The following is a 23,982-nucleotide window of genomic DNA, read 5'->3' on the forward strand; positions in this document are numbered from 1 at the left end:
AAAAACCAAGCGTTCGGCATCTGCTGCACCTCGGCGCCCAAGGAGGAGAGGGACGGAACCCTTCCATTCTGTAATACACTACAAATCTGCCTATGTTCCTCAGTTGTCCAGGATAAAAAATTGTCTACATGCATTGCGGGATAAAATGAGGGATTATCAAACAGGGGGGTCATCGGTCCTGTTTCAGAGGACACATGGCCCCCCCTAACTAAAACGTCCCACTCCCTTAAAAGATCAAGGGTAACCCTTGGGAGCGAACGGAGTGTATGAAGCCTAGACCTGTCTATCTACAACAAGGAGCGGAGGTCAACAGGGGATAAAATATACTCCAACCCGACCCAGCTCTTCCGGTCCTTGTTATGAAACCAGTCTACCACCCGGGTCAACAAGGCCGCTCTGTAGTAGCATCTGATATCTGGGACTCCTGCCCCACCCAATGTTTTAGGTCTAGTAAGATATCTAAGAGCTATTCTGGGGCGTTTCGAGGTCCACAAGAACTTTCTGCACAACTGCTGTATTTTACCTAAAAAGGCCTGCGATAGATGGATCGGAATCGTCTGGAAGACAGAGTAGTTTAGGTAAAACATCCATTTTAAGAGTATTGATCCTAGCGAACCAAGATAGAGGTAAGAGATTATACCTCCCCAACTCCACTTTTATTTTATCCAGCACTGGTTCATAATTATAGTTGAACAATTTATCTGGATCAGCCGTTATAAAGACCCCTAGGTATTTGAGCTTCTTGGTACAAAACCTAAACTGCGTATGAGTCTTAATGTATTGGACCTGGGGAGGAGAGAGTGATATATTTAATATCTCAGATTTGTCGAAATTCACTTTAAAATTACTCAACATCCCAACTTTTTCAAACTCCTCCAAGATCGCCGGCATAGAAGTTTGTGGGGATGGGCACCTAGGATTACTAGGTGCCCATCCCCCCTTAATAATAAGTTTGTGGGTGCTGGGCACCTAGGATTGGTAACAGGTGGTAAGTACTGGGCTTTTTCAGAGCCAGAAGTTTTTTAAGCAACAGTGGTTCTTGGCATGAGGAATGGACAAATGTAACCGTACTGCCAGTGTGAATTCAGCCTAACTTCAGATGCGCTCCTTTGTCTATATTTAGTTAAAGTAAACTTTTGTGAAAACATTTTTTTTTCACTTGTTTTCTTTACAAAATTAGCCCAGCAGGCCCATGCTGGCTCAGCTTCCACCTTCTCTCTGATGCTCACCTGTACATCCAATGCTGCCTTGCACTGCGCATGCATGAGATTGAACACTTTTTTTTTTACATTAAAAGAAATCCTCTGAAGGTGCATGCACACAAGGAGCAGTTCAGAGCCTCTTGGGATATGCGACACAAACATCCCAGGAGGCTGCGGATTTCCCCTTCGGTCTTTACTGAAATGGAAGTGAAGACTGAAGGGGAGAGGTCCTCTTCACAAAAATGTAAAAACAAAAAAAAAAACGCACGTTTTTCCATTATATAACAGAAAATCACTCTTTAATATAATGTTAAAAAGGTGGCAATGTTTTAATAGCATCATGTATGTAATATCAGATGGGGACAAGACAGACAGTGATCCCCTCTCATCACTGCCCATATTCTATATAAAAACAGTTTGTGAAGTTTATCCGCAGTGTGTAATGTCATCAGCAGCGCAGTGTGATCGCTATGTGAGTGTAAAAGCTGCTTGTCATATTCTGCAGCCTAACAACTCGCTGTGTTCAAACCTTCAGATCTCCTAAACCGTTCGTTGTATTAACTTGAAATTTTTAAGGTACACGTGGAGGCATAGAAAACTGAAACTGTAGGTGCAAGTGGGGGAAACTTGTGGCTAAACCTTGAGAACATAAATCCCTACCTAGCAAAATGTGCTGCCTGCTCTGTTACACATATCTGTCTGCATCTTATCTCAAACCCCAATTTCTCCAGAGTTAAGAGGTGCAGGGAAACAAAAATATAGGTGGAAGTGGGAGACACGTGTGGCGATCACCTTTTATCACCATGGCATCTTTACAACATTAATAAAAAAAAAAAAAACTGTCCATCACAATGCACTTCCTTGTTACACATGACTGTAACCTTCCAGTACCTCAACCTCAATAACATTTAGTGGGCAGAGTTCATTTTCTAATGATACCATAGTGATGAAGTTTTAGGGGATGTTAGTCACAGATGTTCCCCACTTGTACCTATATATTTGGTTTCTTACACCTCCCCATTCCCCAATTGAAGTTCAGAATGTTAGATAAGTGGACAGGAATGTGTAACAGGGCAGGGAAGCCCATTTTAATGGGCAGAGTGTTTTATGTTCTAATGATGCTGTAGTAATGAGATTGTAGGGAGAGAATGTGCCCGACACTTGCACCTGTATTTTCAGTTTTGTACCCCCACCCTCAGAGAAATTGGTGTACAAAGAATAGAAGCAGACAGTAGTTTCATAGGTATAGATTTGTGACAGGTAGGTATATATTTAAGGGCCCCACCCCAATGCTCCTTGCTATGTTAGTGGCTCCGGGGTCCCCAATTTGCACTTTCAATTTAGGACTCCTAGTTGCACTTTCCTCAGAAACAGCAACCCCAAAGTTTAATTTTCATAACTTTTTACATTTGTGACCCCCATATCTTGAAATTCTTTAAAGCTGGGGGGGCTGAAATTGTAGTAACTAGTATCTATGAGGGTCCCCTGTACACTCTGAAAATATCAGGTCATTGTGACATACATATTAGGAGATATGGAGGTTTGTACACAAAAGCTGTGAGGATGCAGAATTCACACGCAGAGAGCTAGCAGTGGATACATTTCAAAGGCAGACATCTGAGCTCGTGCTATGAGATGGGGGCGGGGCTGCCTGTGTCCCCTTCACATGAAGGCTGCACAGGAGGACACAGAGCAGCCTCACTGAGATCTGTGCATCCGAGGATGAGAGCTGCCGAGAGCTGGGCGGGGTATTCAAATCAGCCGGGCGGAGCAACCGGCTAAAAACCTCTGGGGAGAACTATGCAGATGTTTTCATTATATGATATTACATATATTCAATTTTATTGTTTATATTAATACATCCACCCTCTTGGTCCACTGTACATTCTATGAGTCCCCTCTCATAGATACACATGTACCCCCTAATTGATTGTGTAAATGGATACTTACCATATTTGTGACACAATTCAGTCCACACATTATTACCCCTAAGTTTCAAATAAGCACACTATGTTCATCCACCCCACTATCCAGCAAAAAGTTAACTGCCTCTGCCTCAATATAGAGCATTATGACCAGCCCTTACATGATGATTGTCCCCCTGCAGTCATCCGGATTTGCGGGGGACGGGATACCATCCTTTTGGATGGCATTCAGCTGATGCACGGGATGCAGTGAAAACTGCTCCTGTGACCGGCAAATACATATCCCCTGTATTTGATAAGCCTTAGTAGGCAGATCACTATAGTTGGGGAGGGGCGCGATGGTTTCTGCTGCGATCCTCCTACTCAGCTATGAGGCCCTGATGACATCATGGGGACTCCCTACTCACTATGCATGTGATGCGCGCACGGCCTCCTCCAGTTGCGCATGCACGTATGCTTGAGATGCCTTTATTAGGCGAGACTGACTGAGCTGAAACTCCCTTTGAGTTACTCAGAGTGGAAACAGGAATTGTTCTGCTCTTTCAGACGTTCACAACATCCTGGTATTGTCTTTTCTCTATGCATGGTAAGCAACCTTATAAGATATAAACTATTAAATACTTGATCCCTTATCAAGATATTCTAAACTTGAATAATAACCTTTAATATTACTACTTTTCTTTACATATTTCTTACATGAGGAATCTCCCCAATAGGAGCCCCTAATTTTATTGTTCATATTGAAGTAAGGAGAGTACGCATAAAGAAATTTACTCATTTTCACACTCCATGTCTCATTTTTGTATGGTCATATTGAAGTAAGTACACGCAACTATTTATCATAATATGTATCATTGTAACCCAATAGATACAATTAATAAATATAATGCATAATATTACTTATATTTTACTTTTTATCATGTTACCAACATATATTACACAGATTTAATTTTTTTTACTGATGATTTATTTCCTGTATCATGTTGTATGTAATTACCAATGTACCTCTGCATTGTAATTACTGTATAGATTGTAAAATCACTACCACATACCCCTGAGGAAGCCCAAGTGGCGAAACACATTGGATGCTAAAATCTTGCAACGAATTACACTAGGCGATTGTATGTATAGCATGCCAAACCCCACCCCATGAAGCTTGAATGGGCTTGTGGTCACTTATGATGTTTGTTTTATTACGTATGAATAATGGTATAAATACATAATTACTTTTTTCTTTAAAAAACTCTGGCCTCTAAACCTCGTCTTTTCTTTTCTAAGAGATTTAGCTATACTTGAAACCACGGGGGTGGCCACCCTATATATTTCTTTAGTACTAAAAGAATAAGAGGGAAAAACTTTTTTTCTTGACATGCTGGGCCTATTTGGAAGTCTCCAAACATGTTCATTCAGCATTTTAGGTTGCGTGTGATGGAAGGAGATTTAGCCTATTTTGGGGCTTTCATTTTGTTTAGCAATTTCTGTGGAATTATTTCCTTAACTCCATTTTGCCACACTTACAGGCAGTTCTGACCCTGGGCATACCTGCCCTTCGAAGTTTAATCAATTTCACCTATCCCACCGGCCAATCAGGAAATAGCCTCTTAATCATCCTTGGCTCTTTAGCTAGCTCAAACACAGTACTTCGTGCAATGCCTCTCCACTAGTGCCGAGCTCTCTAGCTCTGCTGAGCGTGTCCTCTAAAACTGTTGTTTAATTCAGTGCCTAATTAAGTTTAATTGAGTTGTTTAATTCAGGGATTCAGTCCAGCTCCTGTGTTAACTCCTTGTTGCCCAGTCTGTTGTGTTCCCAGACAGTTACCTTGGGCTATTACAGTGTTGCTCTCTGTGGTTATCCCTGTGTCACCTGTGTCTACTGTTGCTTCCAGTGTCTCGTGTGTTCCCGGTGTCTGCAGTGGCCCCTGTGTCACCGGTGTCTTTTTCCTGGATCCCTGGTATTTGACTCCTGGCTTGTTATGTGATCTCTCTTGCTTGCTGCCTGCCTCAACCCCGCCCTTCCTTGACAATTTCTCTGCCTAGTGATATGGTACTATGTTTCATCCTGCCCACCCTGGTGTGCAACCAGGACTGCAACCTGGCAGTAACCAGCAGTGCAACATCCCCCCCACTAGAGGCTCTGGAGAAGACCTGGCTACTGCTTAGACTCTGCGCCCAGGAGGAGATTTCCTCCTCTCTGGATGACCTGATCTCCCTGGCTATCCAGACTGACATTCGCTTCCAAGAGCATTTCCAGGAGAATTCTCACTCACGCAAGGCCTTTGTACCACGACTGGCACCGTTCTTTCAGTGGTCTCTGAAAACTTTGGCCTCTACTGTTCCTCCTATCTCAAAAGGAAAGGTCCTGGCATCTGTTTTCAGGTACTCTTCTGTTATGTGGACTTATCCGCTTCCAGACCAGACCTATACAAAACCTGTTGGTGTGCTTCACCAGAAGACCATCTTTTTTCTTTTTCTTCCTCTTCAGCTCTTCAGACATTCTGAGACTCCCATGGCTTCAACAGCATTCTCCTGTGCTTGATTTGTTCTACTCCCGAGGTATTGGTTTGGGGTCCCTCGTGTCACTCTAAGTGCTTGGCAAAGCTCACTTCTATCAGGTCTTTTGCTTTCTCTACTCCTAAAGTTGCTCTGTCCATTCCCAGCCAATTTATGGATTCCTGGATGTCTTCTCTAAGTGCAATGCTGAGCAGCGACCCTCCCCACCAGCCTGACTGTGCATTAGACCTCAACCCATTATTCTTCACCTCCCAAAGTTTGGCACTATCCCCTCAAACCAGGGCTATGACTGATTACATCAAAAAGAATTTCCAGAGGGGTTATACGCAAGTTCTCTTATCCTGCTGGCACAAGGCTCTTCTTTTTACAGAAGAAAGATAGGACACTTGGGCCTTGTATAAACTACTGTGCCTTCAATGCCAATACCATCAAAAACTGCTACCCACTGCCTCTCATCACTGAGCTCTTTGACCGCCTTCAGGGAGCACAGATCTTCACAAAGCTAGACCTCCAAGCAGCATATAACCTAATTTGAGTTAAAGAGGGGGATGAATGGAAGACAACGTTTAATACCAGGGATGGGCTTTACGGGCATCTTGTGATGCCCTTTGGTCTCTGTAATGCTCCGGCTGTTTTTCAACACTTTGTGAATGATGTTTTTCATGACCTGCTTTACATCTGTGTTGTGGTGTACTTGGATGACATCCTGATTTCCCCTGACTTGTCCATTCACAGACTGCATGTCCGTTTACTGTACCGGACTGTATGCAAAGGCTAGGAAGTGCTTGTTTTAACTTCCCTAGGTGCGCTTTCTGGGCTAAATTGTTACCAAAGAGGGCCATTACACTGCGGCCTTAAGGCTACTCAGCGTTTCCTGGAATTTATCAATTATTACGGCAATTTATTAGTAATTATTTCACGCTGGTTGCAAATCCTAAGAACTGGCCCTCTGAGACTATACTCTGGCTTTGCATGGCCCTCTGAGGCTACTCTGGCTTTCTAAGCTTTTCTTTCCTGTCCAGCCCTTGTTAGGCCAGATTTTACCAAACCTTTCTCCATCGAGGTTGATGCCTCCTCTATCGCAGTGGAGCTATTGTTTTCCAGACCCCCACTGGAGCCAGACGCCCATGTGTGTTATTTTCTAAAAAGTTATCACAGCAAAAAAATAATAAATATATTGGAAACAGGGAACTCCTAGCCATCAAGCAAGCTCTGGAAGAATAGCACTATTTTTTGGAGGGTTCCCCTCATAGGATCACTATTTTTACGCATAAAAGAACCTCCAGTATCTGCAGTCTGCTCGCCGTCTTAACCCCTAGCAAACCTGTTGCTCTTTGTTATTTTCTCATTTTGGTTTTGTGATTACCTTTAAACCGGGGCACATGGGTGGACACATGGCTCTAAACTTTCTGGTCACCCGAGCACACACAGAACCTTTTCATTTTTCTCTACAACACTGGTGGCCCAATCTTCATAAGGATGTGACAGGCAATGTCAAGGCCTGTTCTGTCTGTGCTCACCTGTTCCCCTATTTCACCCTATATGGGAAATCTTTCGGTATGTCCACTCATATCGTGAGGTGCAATTTACGTCCTGTTTCTGGAAGGGCTTCTGCAAATCACTGGACATTTCAGAGCTCTCCTCAGCCTATCACCCACAAACCAATAGGCAGACGAAAAGGGTCAAAAGGACTTGCAGCAATACCTTTGAGCCCTTGTATATGCCCACCATGATGACTGGGTGGCTCTGCTACCTTAGGCAGAGTTGGCCCATAATATTCATGTCTGCACCAGCACCAAGAAGTCTCCATTTTTTAATCTATAGCAAACAACCTCGCCCTCTGTCTCCTACACCCTGCTCAGCTGAAGTACCCGAACTCTGCGCACTGCAGAGGGACTTCAACCATATTTGGGCTTCAACCTCAGAGCACCTGGAAGCACCTCAGAGAACCTCAGAGCACCTAAAAGAAGTTTGCTGATCGGCGTTGCGGTAAGCTGCCTCTTCTCCAACCTGGGGACAAAGCCTGGCTCTCCGTATGGAATATTCGTTGCAGGGTGCATTCTCTGAAGTGTGCTCCACATTTTATTGGACCTTATGCAATTTTTGCCAAGGTTAACCCAATTTGTTACGCCTTCCCCTACATCTCAAGCTGCCAAATGTTTTTCATGCGTCTCTGCTTAAGCCGTTGGTTATGAATTGCTTTTCTCATCCCTCTCCCCTGGCTACTCCTGCGCCAGATTCTTCTCAGGAATATAAAGTCAATCAAATTTTGGATTCCAAAATTTCTCGCAAGAAGCTTATTTACCTGATTGACTTGAAAGGTTTTGGTCCAGAGCAGAGATTGTGATCCAGCTGCAGATGGGTCTGCTTCTCTTCCTGCTAAAAAGTTCCATCTTCGCTTCCCTCTAAAACCTGGACCTTGGTGGGTGGGGAGGACCTGGCCTTTCTTGATAATTCTTCTGCCTAGTGATTTGGTACCGTGTTTCATTCTGCCCACTCTGGTGTGCCCAAGGACCATAACCTGGCACAAACCAGCAGCACAACATCCTAACCACTAAAGGCACTGGAGAAGACCTGGTTACGGCTTAGACTCTGCGCCTTGGCCCTCAGGGGCCCTCTCAGAGGAGTGCCAGGAATAGAGTAAACTGGTATTATATCTTCCCCTAGTTTTCCTTTTCATGACTACTTCTCTTGACAGCACATTTTCCTCCCTCCCGTCCCAAGTGTGTTAAAGAACACCTGCAGGCCAGTTATTGGTTACTTTTATAGCCTAGGGAGGGTGACACTTTGGACATTGAGGGGTGGACCAGTGCAAGATTTGTGTGGCAATAAGTCAACTTATCAACAAAAACAGAAAAAACAAATGAAAGCCTGAGTCAGCCATGTCCTTGCAACAAGTATAGAATTGGGGTAGGGAAGGGAGGGACTGGAGAGGGTGAAGAAATATGGGGGAGCGGCTAAGGGAGCAGTATCTTCACGTAACAATTAATAAGGGCTGTGAATATGATGTGATCAGCGCACCACCTAAATGGGAAGTTATGGGATAATTGAGGAACAAACCTGTGAGGTGGAGAAATATTCATAGCCTCCATTTTAAAAAGATTTTCTTTGAAATTTCTGTGACAACCAAATCTATCCATTTCTTTAAGAATAGAAGGCAGGGAAGTGTGGAGCTGTGTAATATATATAAGGACATCGTCAGCATAGAGGGCTAGCTTATGGTGGTGAGATGGAGTACGTACAACCTGGATTGAGGGGTTGGATTGAATAGCGATGACTAGGTGTTCCATCACCAAGGCAAAGAGAACGGAAGACAATGGGTACCCCTGTCTAGTACCATTGTGGATGGATCCCATTGACTAATATTTTAGTTGTTAGCGTGAAACACAGAGCCATGATTTTTGCATGATTTTTTGGTGGGTCCCAGGCCAATCTGCTGTAAAGTCTGTTCCAGAAATAGCCAATTAACCCTATCAAAAGCTTTTTTGGCATCAACAGAGAAAAGGCAAGCTGGCATTTTGTGCTTCTGGATGTAAGAGATAAGATGTAAGGTCCGGGTAGTGTTATCCCTTGCGTCTCAGCCGGGGATAAAGCCCACCTGGTCTCTATGTATCAAGAAGGGGAGCAGTGGCGCTTAACCAGTAGCTATAATTTTTGCATATAATTTGAGATCAAGGTTAAGGAGTGAAATAGGGCAATAACTCCCACAATAGGCTTCATCCTTCCCCAGTTTAGGTAAAACCGCAAAGTTTGTGAGGAGCATGTCAGGGGAGAATCAGTGTTCCCTATCCACTGCATTGAATTTATTATTATTATTATACAGCGCCATCATATTATGCAGCGCTGTACATAGTCGTGTCACTAACTGTCCCTCAAAGGAGCTCACAATCTAATGTCCCTACCATAGTCATATGTGATTATTATAGTCTAAGGTCAATTGTTAGGGAGAAGCCAGTTAACCTAACTGCATGTTTTTGGGATGTGGGAGGAAACCGGAGTACCCGGAGGAAACCCACGCAGACATGGGGAGAACCTGCAAACTCCATGCAGATAATGTCCTGGCTGGGGATCGAACCTGGAACCTAGCGCTGCAAAGGCCGGAGTGCTAACCCCTGAGCCACCGTGCTGCCTGTTCTAGTGATAGTGGGCAGAAGAAGAAGTATAATAAAAGAAGTATAATAAAATCGAGGGGTATAGCCATCAGGGCCAGGACATTCACCGGATTGGAAAGATTTGATAGCCGCCAGGAGTTCTTCAGACCTCAAAAGGGCATCCAGTTGAGCGGAAGTGGAAGTGCTCAGTGTAGGGAGTGCAATCTCTTGAATATATGACTGTATGTGTGCAGTTGAAGAATGGGAGGGGGGAATAGGTTGTGAGGAGGGTAGATCATATAATTTGGCATAAAAGGTCTCGAATTCTTCAGCAATGTCTCTGTTGCCGTTCACCCGGGGCCCACCGGCGTTAATGAATGGAATGGATGCCTTAAGGGATCTAGGGTGAATAGTATGGGTAAGATGCCTGCCACATTTATTAGCAAATTCATAATACTGTCCTCTCGCCTTATCTCTGGCAATCATTGGGAGTCCAGAATACGCAGTAGCTCACGCCATGCTTTAGAGAGGTCCACTAGAGTGCTCGGCAACAGATCATGTTTAAGAACAGCCTCCAGGTTTGCTATATGGGAAAGGAGACGTTGAATTTGGGTGGACCTCGCTTTTTCAAGTGGGAGCCGTGTTTGATGAAAACCCCACACAGGACACATTTTAAGGCAACCCATTGGGTGATTGGGTGTGTAGTATCTTGTGCGTGTATCAAGCCAAAAGTAGTATTAGTCTCATTTACCTCAGCTAAGCAAACTGAGTCACTCAGTAAGCTATCTTTGAGTGTCCATGAGCCTCTGGGACCTCTCTGGTGGGTAAAAAAGTGAATTCTACATGAACAGGGGTGTGGTCAGACCATAATTGCAAGCCTATTCTGGATCTAGGTTGAAAATCAAGCAGAGTATGTGCAATTAGAAAATAGTCTATGCGATTGTAAGTGTTATGGGCACAGGAATAAAAGCTGTAATCCCTGCCAGCAAGGTGAGAGATGCACCATGCATCCACAACACCTACTAGTCTATACCACAGCTGTCTAATTTTAAGAGCCAGTGCGGGGACCACCGACCAACCTCCCTGATGAGGTATCATTTTGCGGAACTAAAGGGACATTAAAATCTCCGCCCATAACCATGACCAAAGCGCTCTAAGTCAGATATCAACTGGGTAAAAAAATCGAGTTGGTCTTAATTAGGAGCATATACATTACCAATGGTATAGATCTGAGTAGTGAAGCGTATATACTTTTCGTCAAACTAAAAGTGTGTGTGTGTTTTATATCATGGATGGTATTAAATCTCTATACACTGCCGCATGTTGAAAGCAGCAAAAGCAGACTGTTTGTAATGGATTGTCATTACTGATAGTGTTTTTAATCTATACCGTCCATCCGGTAGAACCTTTTACAGTACTGTTAGGCATCCTTGTTATCAAGTGATCCACATTATCCACATAATTACGACACATCAGAACACGAGTGGCCTGCCATTTACTGATAGTGTGTTTAATCAATACCATTCATCTGGTAGTGTCGATTATAGTGCCATTAGTCAGCAATTTCCACATACTCATTATTACAACACATCAGAACACAAGGCATCCTTGTTATTTTACACATAATACAACCTTTAATTATTAGAATTTTAATATTCAGTCATTTATCACCCATCCTTTGTGTGTAACACTATCCTTTTGATAGTGTATTCACTTTTGATATGGTTTGAATGAGTTTTGTCAGCGCACAATAACAGGGTGAAAAAATGCTAAAGCCCGGGTGAGACATATATTATTCTGCCATATTTATACTTTACAGTGCTAGTAACTGATATTTTTTACAATTAGGTCGAATAAGGGAAAATATATATGATATTTTGTTTTGTTTGAAAGATGCAAAATCAGACTGGTTGTAATGGATTGTCATTACTGATAGTGTGTTTAATCTATACCACCCACCCCCCGTGAAGCATCTTACAGTACCATTAGGCAACAATTTATACATACTCATAAATACAACACATCAGAACACAAGCCCCCGCCCTCTCCCTTAGCACGTGTAGTTAGGTTGCGCACAACCTATAAAAGCACATTCTACTAGTTTTCAGACTGCATGCAACACTTAACACTTCAAAAGAAAGTAAGATTATTTATTGTTATTCATTTGTATTTATTCATTTGTAATTATTTGTATATATATATATATATATATATATATATATATATATATATATATTTTTTTTTTTTTTTTTGTAACGTTTGTCGCATATTTTTCTGCCGTCTTTTATATTTTATACATAATATGTTTACGTTTACCAGTTTAATAATTTTTCACACACATTTATGTATTTTACCCATTTTATGAAAAATCATAGTTCTACCCAGAGGGTTTTAGCTGGTTGCTACGCCCAGCTGCTGTGCCTACCCCGCCCACTCCTCCTTGGCAGCTCTCATCCTCTGTTCAGATCTCAGTGAGGCTGCTCTGTGCCATCTGTGCTCTGTGTCATCCGTTCAGAGGATTGCTGCTGGGATGAGAGGTGAGCACACACAGTTCAGCCTTCATGTGAAGGGGACACAGGCACCCCCGCCCCCATCCCATAGCACGAGCTGGGATTTCTATTTTTAAAAAAATCTGCCTGTGAAATGTATCCACTGCTAGAGCTGTCTGTGAAGTCTGCATGTCATTCTGCATCCTCACAGTTCTCTAAAACTGTATGTCACAATGACCTGTAATTTTCAGGGTGCACAGGGGACCCTCATTTATACTAGTTACTACAATTTCAGCCCCCTAGCTTTAAAGAATTTCAAGATATGGGGGTCACAAATGTAAACAGTTATGAAAATTGAACTTTGGGGTTGTTGTTTTAGAGGAAAGTGCAACCAGGAGTCCTAAACTGAAAATGCAAATTTGGGACCCCGGAGCCACTAACATAGCAAGGAGCATTGGGGTGGGGCCCCTAAATATATACTTACCTGTCACAAATCTATACCTATGAAACCACTGTCTGCTTCTCTTCTTTGAAGCCCAATTTCTCTGAGGTGGGAGTACAAAACTGAAAATTTATGTGGAAGTGGCAGGCAGATTCTCCCCTTACAATCTTATTACTACAGCATCATTAGAACATAAAACACTCTGCCCATCAAAATGGGCTTCCCTGCCCTGTTACACATTCCTGTCCACTTATCTAACATTTTGAACTTCAACTGGGGAATGGGGAGATGTAAGAACCCAAAAATATAGGTACAAGTGGGGAACCTCTGTGACTAACATCCCCTAAAACTTCATCACTATGGCATCATTAGAAAATGAACTCTGCCCACTAAAATTTAATGAGATTGAGGTACTGGAAGGTTACAGTCGTGTAACAAGGAAGTGCATTTTGATGGACAGTTTTTTTTTTTTAATGTTGTATTGATGCCATGGTGATGAAAGGTGATAGCCACATGTGTCTCCCACTTCCACCTATATTTTTGTTTCCCTGCACCTCTTAATTCTAGGGTAATTGGGGTTTGAGGTAGAGATGCAGACAGATATATGTAACAGAGCAAGCAGCACATTCTGCTAGGTAGAGATTTATGTTCTCATAATGCCATAGTAATTACATTTTAGAAAGGTTTAGCCACAAGTGTCCCCCACTTGCACCTACAGTTTAAGTTTATTATGTCCCCACGTGTACCTTAAAATTTCAAGTCAATACAACCAACGGTTTAAGAGATCAGAAGGTTTGAACACAGCAAGTTGTTAAGCTGCAGAATATGACAAGCAGCCTTTACACTCACATTGCTATCACACTGTGCTGCTGATGACATCATTACACACTGTGGATAAACGCCACAGACAGTGTTTTTATATAGAATATGGGCAGTAATGAGAGGGGATCACTGGCTGTCTAGTCCCCATCTGATATCACATGCATGATGCTTTTAAAGCATCGCCACGTTTTTAATATCATATTAAAGACTGACTTTCTCTGTTATATAATGGAAAAATGTGCATTTTTTTTGTTTGTTTTTACACTTTTGTGGAGAGGGCCTCTCAGCCTTCAGGCTTCACTTCTATTTCGGTAAAGACCAAAGGGGAAATCTGCAGCCTCCTGGGATATTTGTTTCACATATCCCAAGAGGCTCTGGGCTGCTCCTTGTGTGCATGCATCTTCAGAGGCTTTCTTATAATGTAAAAAAAAGTGTTCATCTCATGCATGCTCAGTGCAAGGCAGCACTAGACGTACAAGTGAGCATTAGAGAAAAGGTGGAAGCTGAGCCAGCATAGGCCTGCTGGGCTAATGTTGTAAAAGAATCAAGTGAAAAAAAAATGTTTTCACAAAAGTTCACTTTAACTAAATATAGACACAGAAGCACATCTGAAGTTAGGCTGAATTCACACCGGCAGTAAGGTTACATTTGTCCATTCCTTATGCTAGGAACCAATGCGGTTTAAAAACTTCTAGCTCTGAAAAAGCCCAGAACTTACCACCTGTTACTAATCCTAGGTGCCTAGCAGTTGCCAGAAGTCATTTAGAAGGGGTAAATGTTTTTTGCTGCTAATATGAACTAAGCCTAACTTGTTACACCACATTCGTTATACTATTACACTACTACAAAGGAATACACTCTTAAAACTTAGAACACTAGTGAATTGGGCCACAATACATGGCATAGGACAGTTGTGGCAAAATACATAGAATAGAAAAATTGAATATACTAACGGGGCAGGCTTTACAAAGTTGTAACAAATCATTGGGAGAAGGTAGAACACTGAAACAATAGGAGGTTACTGATTACCCATGGCATAAACAACTTGGAGCACTAAATTTGCCGTGTTTTGCCACACCCCTTTTTTTACCACCCGTCTGCAGCTTCCCACCACCCTGCTGAAAAAAATTTCTGGGGAGAACACTGAAAATGTTATAAACACATTTTTAACAATTTTACAAATTTTACAATTTTACAATAATAACAGCATTATTATTCAATCATTTCACATATATATATATATATATATTTTTTTTTTTTAACGTTTAGTTGCATATTTTTCTACTGTTCATATAATTTTAAACATAATATGTTTACGTTTAACAGTTTGATAATTTTCCAAGCTCTTCATGTGTTTTAACTGTTTTATGAAAAATATTATAAAAACGCTTTTACCAATTTTATAAACAGCATTAATATTCAATTATTTATATATTTAAATATAATATTTTAAACAAATCATTTTAGACTTTATTCATATTTAAAGCAATGTACGGGGATTTCATTTCGGATTCTCAAATGCTGCTGTGTGATGTTATTCCTGAAACCCCCGTGTTATACCCCGAAGACGCGCATCACTTTCAGACGGTCAGTGGAGATAACAGTTTGCAGTTCCTTTCAGACTTTCAGAATCCAGAGGCTGCGCTTCGTCATCTCAAATGACCGGTAAGGGCTGTCACCATATACGTAATAACGTTATTGATGTTTCTTATATATTGATCGTGTTAAATTTCCCAACACCTAATTTTAGGAGCACCCGGTGATGATGTTCTAAGGCCAGTAAACAGCTCAACGGCTATAAAAAATAACACGGCATCGTCGAGTACATGCAAATCTGAACCCCGCAAGGAGGTAAAAAAGAATGTGTTACTAGCCATTATCAATTTGACAACACCAACGACAGCCAAATTAGATCAAGAGCTCGAGCAGTCCAAAACCACGTAAGGCACAATGGGCCCTATCTGTGTTATTGATGTAGTCTAATGTTAAATGTCTTCTATAATTCGAATGCTCTTTTTAAATCCCCTCCACAGTAATGAAAAGAAAAACATATCCCTCAGATGTGTCTAGCGTCCATGCAAAGAAAACAAAGATTAACGGTAAGACGCTCTGACAGTCTCTGTAATAGTGATATCGATAGCTATAACTGTAAACCGGTCTTGATAATGTTCTCACCTCCTAATTTCAAATGTTCTGATGTTGGTGAGTGTTACGCAGATTGTGAAAAATACAGGACCGATAGACGTATCAGTACCACGCAATAGCGCAGACAGCAACTGACCGAATGAAAATTCCATAGAGCCGATTATCAATTGTCCTAATGCGCGTAAGTTGCAATAAAGCTTTTTTGCTATTTTAATGTAATGAGCCTGTTTAAAATACTTAATAAGGCATTTCTAATGTTGACTTTTTAAATTGACAGCAAAAAGAAAGAAAAATCGTCAAAAACTAGGGACGCTGTGTTACAAAGAAACAAAAATCAAACACCCGGCGATCAGAACCGTTATCACTGATAGTAGAAATTATTGGTCAAAAACAGAGATCTCCACAGGATGGTGAGCCAGCGGGCGTTATAAATGACATTTCAGGTTTTTGACAGGCAGAATGCAGTAGCACGCCCACACCTGTTGTTGACACACGTCCTTTGAATAGACGAATCACATTCAATACGCTAGAGGACCATCATTTGCATGCAACAGCATATCAGCAATTGTTCAGTATGCTGGGATGAAAATACGTACGCTGCATTGAGTTCTCTTGGTCGTTTCAACAACAAAATGTTACGTGTGACAAATTTCTTAAAATGTTGTGTGAGAGACTCTATGATTTTGGCGTTTAACAGCCCTAACAAATATAACGCCCAACAAATACATAATGCGCATAAAAAATACACAAAGCTAATTAGGCATCTCGATGCTATTGAAAAGGAGATGGTACGTAAGACTTAACTAGAAATGAGTGGCAGGGCAAATATCCTAAAAAAACAAAAAAATACGGGTGAGAGAGGGATCTAGAAAATTAAAACGGACTATAAAAATGTACTGGCATTTTTATAGGCACTGTTATATCAAAATGGTTACGCCAGCCTGCTAGCACAATGAGCCACCACCGCTTTCACAGGCACCAATCTGACCGTCTGAGCATTCAGATGCTACAAACAATCCCTCTTAACACCTTGACGATAAAACAGTTTATTTAGAGCATGTTTTTAATCAACAGTGTGATTAAACCGTCTTATGGTTGGGTGCGTCTTATGGTCCGAAAAATACGGTAGTCCTTATAAAGTTATTATTCACTTTGAACTTCCCTATAATACATCATATAACCTCTCACCATATATGATATTAATAGACTCTCAAGTGCATGTCCACACCCTACCTCTTGAACATTCTAAGGATGTCTATTCATGTTAACAGCACTTTTTGGTACACATACAACACATAATTCATTCCCAAGCACCGATATCATCAACAGTCTTTTCATTAATTAATACTTTTTCCTATGTTCTCCTCCCCTTCTCCTCCCACTCACCAACAATCATTCTATTACATGCCTTAGGTGTCCCTCAGTACCCTCCCCCCCCCCCCTTTCCAAAGTGCCAATGTCACAAAAACCATCAACAATCATTTTATTCATTAACACATATCCCGATGTCCTCCTCCCCCTCCCTTCCCACTCACCCACAGTCACTAAATCACAATCCTAGGTTTTCCTCTGTAATATCCCCTTCTCTCCTGTCCTCCTCCCTTGACGTACCATTGCCCTTAGCAGGGGACCAAGCGCCCACCCTTATTGGCAGCGTACAGGAAAGTCCTTCACCGCCCAACGGTCGGCTTCCCTGTCCCGTTTGGTTCACAGCAATCAGCTGTGAGCCATTGAACTGCCAATCATTTAAATATAAGCGGTTCAATAAGGCTTAGCACGAGTAGGGGTGGAAATGAGCACCGGTTTGCCCACTGCATATGCGCATGGTCTAGCGCATGCCCAGTGGTAGGGTTGTTGTTCAAACTCAGGGCGTCCTAATGTTCGACCCGAATATGACCGTTCAAATTCGGGTCGACCCAACCCGAATTTTGTTGGATTCGAAGCCCAGAATTCGACCCTCCCACAATGCCTAGGGACCTCCCCCATGATGCCTAGGGGCCCTCCAATAACAGGAGGGATGCTCCCCTCCATGTTTGTTGTGGAAGGTTTGCTGTCTGTCACTGCATGCCACACAGGCAGCCATTGGCCTATATAAGGCCAGGGCGTCCCTGCATTTACCACTCCTGACAGAGATTTGCTAGCATCACAACCTCTCTGTACTGCTTGGCTTGCTTTGTCAAAGTGAAAAAAAGTGCTTTACTTTGTTAGACTGTGTCACACTCACACTATTAGTCAGATAGATTGTTGGATTGTACTGTATTGGTGCAGTCCTGAAATATACTGTACTCAGATAGGTAGAGTGTTTCACTGTTAGCTAGCTAGCTAGATAGATAGATAGATAGACAGATAGATAGTCAGTCAGTGTGTTGCATACACACAGCCAGAGGCAGGGTACCCTCCCTGACTGCGTGCACAGTAACACACTCGTACTGAGAAACAGACGCAGTGTATACTGCAGTATATAGTTTGTATACTGTGCTGCATATTACAAGCCTCACAACTGAAGGAAAGTGCTGCATACAACACACACAGCGCACTTGGATTTTTTGTGTCAACCCCCCAATAAAAACATCAACTTACTGTACAAATTTACATATACATATAGCATATTAGCTACAAAGTATTTTGCAGGGTGTCAAGCCACACCAAAAAATATCTACAATGTCTGGCCAAAGAGGAAAGGCAGCTTTGGCAGGGGTGGCAATCAAAGCAGTATGAGTTTGTTTTTAGCTGCCGACCCAAGACCAAGAAGGCCACACCATGAACAAGACATAGTAGAGTACATGACCCAGCCTGGGTCAAGTGGTTGTACCCCCTCTTCATCACAGTCCCAGACACAGGCCTTACAGCTGTCCCAAACAGTCCATGATACACCTGTTCCTCCTAGTTCTTAATCAGCGCATGGAAAGTCACGTGTACATCAGTATGTAGAGGAATCCCACAGAAGGATTGTAGAGGCGGATCTACAAGCATTCCTTCAAGATGCTCAGTTGTTTTACTCATCTGACAAAGAGGGTCAGTTCATAGGCTTTCCCCCCCACTTACTTTTCACCAGAACACTCTGAGCCAGAGGAGCCAATTCAAACTGGCTCCAAAAGGCCGCTGCTTACTTTCAGCACATATAGGGAAACTATCTCTTCTGATGATGATGATGATGATGTACTTGATCCGACATGGGGAGAACAAGAAGATCACCACAGGCAGGAAGAAGAGGAGGAGGAGGAGGAGGAGGAGGAGGTTGCAGAGCGTCCCTCAAAGGGGGAGAGGGAGGAAGAGGGTAAAAGCTGCCCATACTCTGCATTCTTCAATTACCAGTGAGGCAAGTCATAGTCGTAAATCGTTGGAAGCTGTCACAACAGCTATGCCTTAACAATCGCGGATAGCCACCACGAGCACCAGCTCCAGAGCACCTTTCGGCCCAGTTAGATGTTCGCCCATGTGGGCATTTTTTGATGTTCATAGTGATGACAACACAATGGTCATCTGCAAACTGTGTGCTCAACACAACGAGGAAAAAACCCAAACAAACTTAGAACAAGTTGCATGAGCACTCATTTAAAAAGACACCACCCGGTAACCTGGCGGGAACACCTGGTCAAAGCACAGAGCTCTGTGCAACCACCTCCGCCCAAGAAGCAAGCTCAAACTGCTCGATCTTCCTCCGCTGCCTTTCCTCTTTCTGCCACCAAAGTTACCCGTGCTGCTGCCAGCAATCTGAGTGGGGCATGTAGCCGAGCATTACCTTTTTCAGGCTCCACCAGTGGTGAGCAGGAGCTCCAACGCAGATCAGCTGCTGTTTGTCGCACTGCTAGCAGTCAAGACCAGGCATCATTGCCATCCCCCACAACTTCTACCCCATTGTCCAATCTTTCCATGGTTAGCATTAGCAGCATCTAACCTTCCGTCCCCCAGATGCTGGAACGCAAGAGGAAATATGGCCCAAATGACCCCAAAACAAATTTAATAAATGTGGCAATTGCACAGCCGATTGCGTTAAAGCTCCTCCCTTACCAGCTGGTGGACTCCAATGTGTTCCATTATGCATTCCTCTGCGCAAACCCAAAGTACAATATGCCTAAGCGACAGTATTTTGCAGAAAAATGTGTTCCTGCTTTGCATGAACACGTGCAGAGCAATGTGTCCATGGCCCTGCAGCACTCCGTTTCTGGCAAAGTGCACCTGACAACCGACAGTTGGTCGGGCAAACATGAGTGGGAAGATATATTTCCTATTCAGCTCACTGGGTAACTTTGGTGGCAGCAGGGGAAGATCCAGCTGCAGCAAGGCCTGCATACCTACCTCCGCTCAGAGCACATCGCCATACAATTTCCTCCTCAACCTCCACTTCCACCTCCTCCTATGACCCTTGTGCCTCAACCTCTTCCTCCAGGGACACTCTTCCGTGGAGACCTAGCACCTCCTATTCGGCAGCATCTGTTCACCGCCAGCAACAACCTGCAGTTTGCTATTTCGGTGCACAATTCAGACGTTGCCACGCAATCCTGAGGTTGCAAAGCCTGGGTTCCCTCAGCTACACGGGCACAGCCATTCTAAGTGCCTTGCGGGAGCAGGAGGACATATGGCTAACTCTCAGGAAGGCAAGGTTGTGTGTGACAATGGGGCCAATCTGCTGGCAGCCCTGCGTTGTGGGACTGACTGACTCATGTCATGAACCTGATAGTACAGCGCTTCCTTAGAAATTACCCAGGCCTCCAGCCGCTGTTGCTGAAGGCCAGAAAGTTGTCAGCGCATTTCTGCAGGTCGTACACAGCCAGTGCCAGACTGGTGGATTTACAGCGAAATCTCAACCTGCCAGTGCACCGGTTAATTTGTGATGTGGCCACACGTAGGAATTCCATCTTTTACATGCTGCAGCAGCTGCCTGAACAACAGAAAGCGGTGGTGGATTACGTGGCAGAGACTGTTCGTTTCAGACGTATACCTACACTACCTTTCTTCAGCCCTGCACAGTGGCTGCAAATTGAGGACTTGTGCACTGTATTGTCACCTTTTGAAGAAGCCACCAGGATGATCAGCAGAGATCAGGCCTGTGTCAGTGACGCCATCCCCATCCTATGCCTGCTGGAACAGATAATGGTTGATCTCGGGCACGACACAGAGCAGAGGCTGCATCAAGAGATGATGTTTCAAAGATCATCTCGGAAATGCGTGCCTACTACGCATAGTGCGCCACAAATCAAGAAAGAGGAAGAGGTGGAAGAGGATGAGGAGGACATTGCAGGCATGGGACAAGGGGAGGTAGGGGCAAAGGAGGAAATTGAGGGTACATGGCATCCATTCACCCAAACACAAGGCGGCATGTTCCATGGACGGCAAGACCAGGCAGAGGAGGAGGAGGACGACGACCCTGTGCTGCTGTTCGACCAACAGGAGTGTGGGTCCAGAATTACCTCAGCTGTGGGTAGTTTGAGCCACATGACAGCCTTCATGCAGGAGTGCATAGCCAAAGATCCACGCATAAAACACATAAAAACAAAGAGTGATGACTACTGGATTGCTACGTTACTGGATCCACGTTACAAGCTTGAGATACAACTGATCTTGCCCCAATACAGGGGACCTAAAATGCAGAACTACCAACTTGTGCTCAGCCTTTCCAGCTGCCAGCAGCAGCAGGGATCCCTAAGGCAGTTCCACCAGCCATGGGAGCCAAACAACTGCTTTAGACGGCATGGGTGGCAGCAGCAGTAGAGGTCGTCTAAGCCAAACTATGGAGGCCTTTTTTCAGCAGAAGCAAGCTGCCAGTCGTGCAGCAATTGCCAATGACACTCAGCAGCAGTATTCAGTGATGGTGCAGGAATACCTGAGCTTTGCATGGGACATCTGCAACTTGCAAAGCCAGGACCCACTGGGCTACTGTGTATCCAAGCTTGAACAGTGGCTGGAGCTGGAAGAACATGCCATTCAGATCCTTGTCTGCCCAGCTGCAAGTGTGTTATCTGAAAGAGCGTTCAGTGCAGCTGGGGGCGTAGTGAGTGACAAACAGATTCGGCTCTCCGCAGATAATGTCGACCGAATCATTTTTATTAAAATGAATAAGGCTTGGATGGGCAATGACTTCAACACCCCCTCTGCAGAGTGTACTGATTATTCGTCAACTGCTACACGGCCTGCTGACACCTTGATGGGAAGAGCACGTTCACAGCCTTTTGGCATCTTCTTCTACTCCTCCCCCTAGTGGCCCTCTACCTGTACTCTGCCTCTGAGGTCTATAACTTGCAATGGAGCTGTGTAACTGGCTAATTTTATTTACTGAGCATCTACCTCAGGGCCCTCTGCCTCTATCTACTTTGAGGCCTATATTACTTGTAATGGAGCTGTGTGAATAATAATTAATTGTATTTTTAGTAAAGAAATTTATACATTTTTCTGTCCTTTCGGATAGATAGCAAGCGCTATCAAAAATAAATATCTGTATTTGTTTTTACAGAATACCATAAGTTTTTCTGGGTTTTTTGATAGCAAGTAGGATCAGAATGAAATATTTGTATTTTTTTACAGAAATACAGAAATGTTTCTTTTTATTTTGATAGATTGCTAGTGGTATCAAAATAAAATATCTGTATTTTTTTTACAGACATTTTTGTTTATTTGGGCAGATTGCAAGTGGTATCAGAATTAACTATCTGCATTTTTTACAGAAATACAGATATTTTTATTGACTTTTTTTATAGATAGCAAGTGGTATCACAATTAAATATCTGTAATTTTTTACAGAAATACAGAAAATTTTCTGTTTATTTTGATAGATTGCAAGAGTTAGCATAAATTATGATAACTCTTGCAATCTATCAAAATAAACAGAAAAATGTATGTATTTCTATAAAAAAAGTACAGATATTTAATTCTGATACCACTTGCTACCTATAAAAAAAATCAATAAAAATATCTGTATTTCTGTAAAAAAAAAATAGATATTGAATTCTGATAACCACTTGCAATCTCTCCAAATAAACAGAAAAATTTCTGTATTTCTGTAAAAAAAAAAAAAATATTTAATTCTGATGCCACTTGCTATCTATCAAAATAAACAGCAAAATTTCTGTATTTCTGTAAAAAAAATACAGATATTTAATTCCGGCTACAACTTACTATCTTTCAAAAAAGCCATAAAAATTGATGTATTTCTCTCAAAAAATACAGATATTTAATTATGAATCAAATATAAATATCAGTAGTTTTAGAGAGCAATGCAGATTTTTTTTTATGGCTATTGAGATAGATAGCAAGTGGGATTAGAATTAAATATCTGTATTTTCTTATTTTTTACAGAAATAAAGAAAATTTTATGGGTTTTTGGATAGATACTGTCTTTTGTGATATATTACAGGAGGTATAATTTAGGATACCTCTTGCAATATATCACAAAAAAACTAAACATTTCTGTATTTATAGATAAAAAATACAGATATTGTTACAGATACAGATTTGCTAGCCCTTGGTATCTATCCTAAAACCCAAAAAAATGTTGGTATTTCTCTCCAAAAAATACAGATATTTCATTCTGATCCCACTTTGCTATAAATCTCCAAAGCCATAAAAATTTCTATATTTCTCTCCCAAAAATCTAGATATTTAATTCTGATAGCATTTGTTATCGATTCAAACGACCATAAAAAATTCTATATTTCTCTACAGAAAATACAGATCTTTAGTTCTGATCCCACTTTGCTATATATCCCTAAAGCCATAAGAATTGATGTATTTCTCTACAAACAATACAGATATTTAATTCGGATAGCACTTGATATGTATCCTAAAAACCCATAAAAATGTATGTATTTTTGTGAAACAAATACAGATATTTAACTGTGATAGCACTTGCTAGATATCCACAAATGATGAAAAATATATGTATTTTCCCGCGGATTACACCAAGCCCATTCCCTTTTATGTGGTTTCACTAGATAGTAGGTATGGAAAGTGTGATTTTTCATTAATCCATTCATGTCTCAATTAGCTACAGCATCTACACTGTCCATAAAGGTGATGGCCTCAACCTCCACTGCAGTCCATGCTCCGTCACAGGGCCCACTGCCTCCTACTCCTGCTGTTACTGCTGCTGCCTTCCCAGTACCCAACTCTAGATGCAAGATACTAATGCCGTCCACAATCCGTCTCAGAGCCCACCACCTCCTTCTGTAACTGATGTTGCTGCTTGCCCAGTACCCGACTGTAGATGCCAGATACTAATGCCATCCACACTCCGTCTCAGAGCCGAACGGGTCCTCCTCCTGCTGTAACTGATGCTGCCGCCTGTCCAGTACCCAACTCTAGATACCAGATACAAATGCCATCCAGGCTCCGTCTCAGAGCCCACCGCCTCCTCCTCCTG

The 23,982-nt window shown here is 42.5% G+C and overlaps 1 protein-coding gene and 1 long non-coding RNA gene across 11 annotated transcripts in view; one reads left to right on the top strand and one right to left on the bottom strand.

The window, feature by feature from the left end:
• Positions 1-23,982, bottom strand: part of ADGRL3 (adhesion G protein-coupled receptor L3) — an 857,880-nt gene that overhangs the window by 767,664 nt on the left and 66,234 nt on the right. The window lies entirely within an intron of this gene.
• Positions 14,966-17,040, top strand: LOC140327730 (uncharacterized). The gene is made up of 5 exons (XR_011920090.1): positions 14,966-15,146; positions 15,232-15,421; positions 15,515-15,580; positions 15,699-15,807; positions 15,904-17,040. It is a non-coding gene; the product is annotated as an uncharacterized lncRNA (long non-coding RNA).

This window comes from Pyxicephalus adspersus, chromosome 3 (genome assembly GCF_032062135.1).
Source record: "Pyxicephalus adspersus chromosome 3, UCB_Pads_2.0, whole genome shotgun sequence".
Taxonomy (NCBI): Eukaryota; Metazoa; Chordata; class Amphibia; order Anura; family Pyxicephalidae; genus Pyxicephalus; species Pyxicephalus adspersus.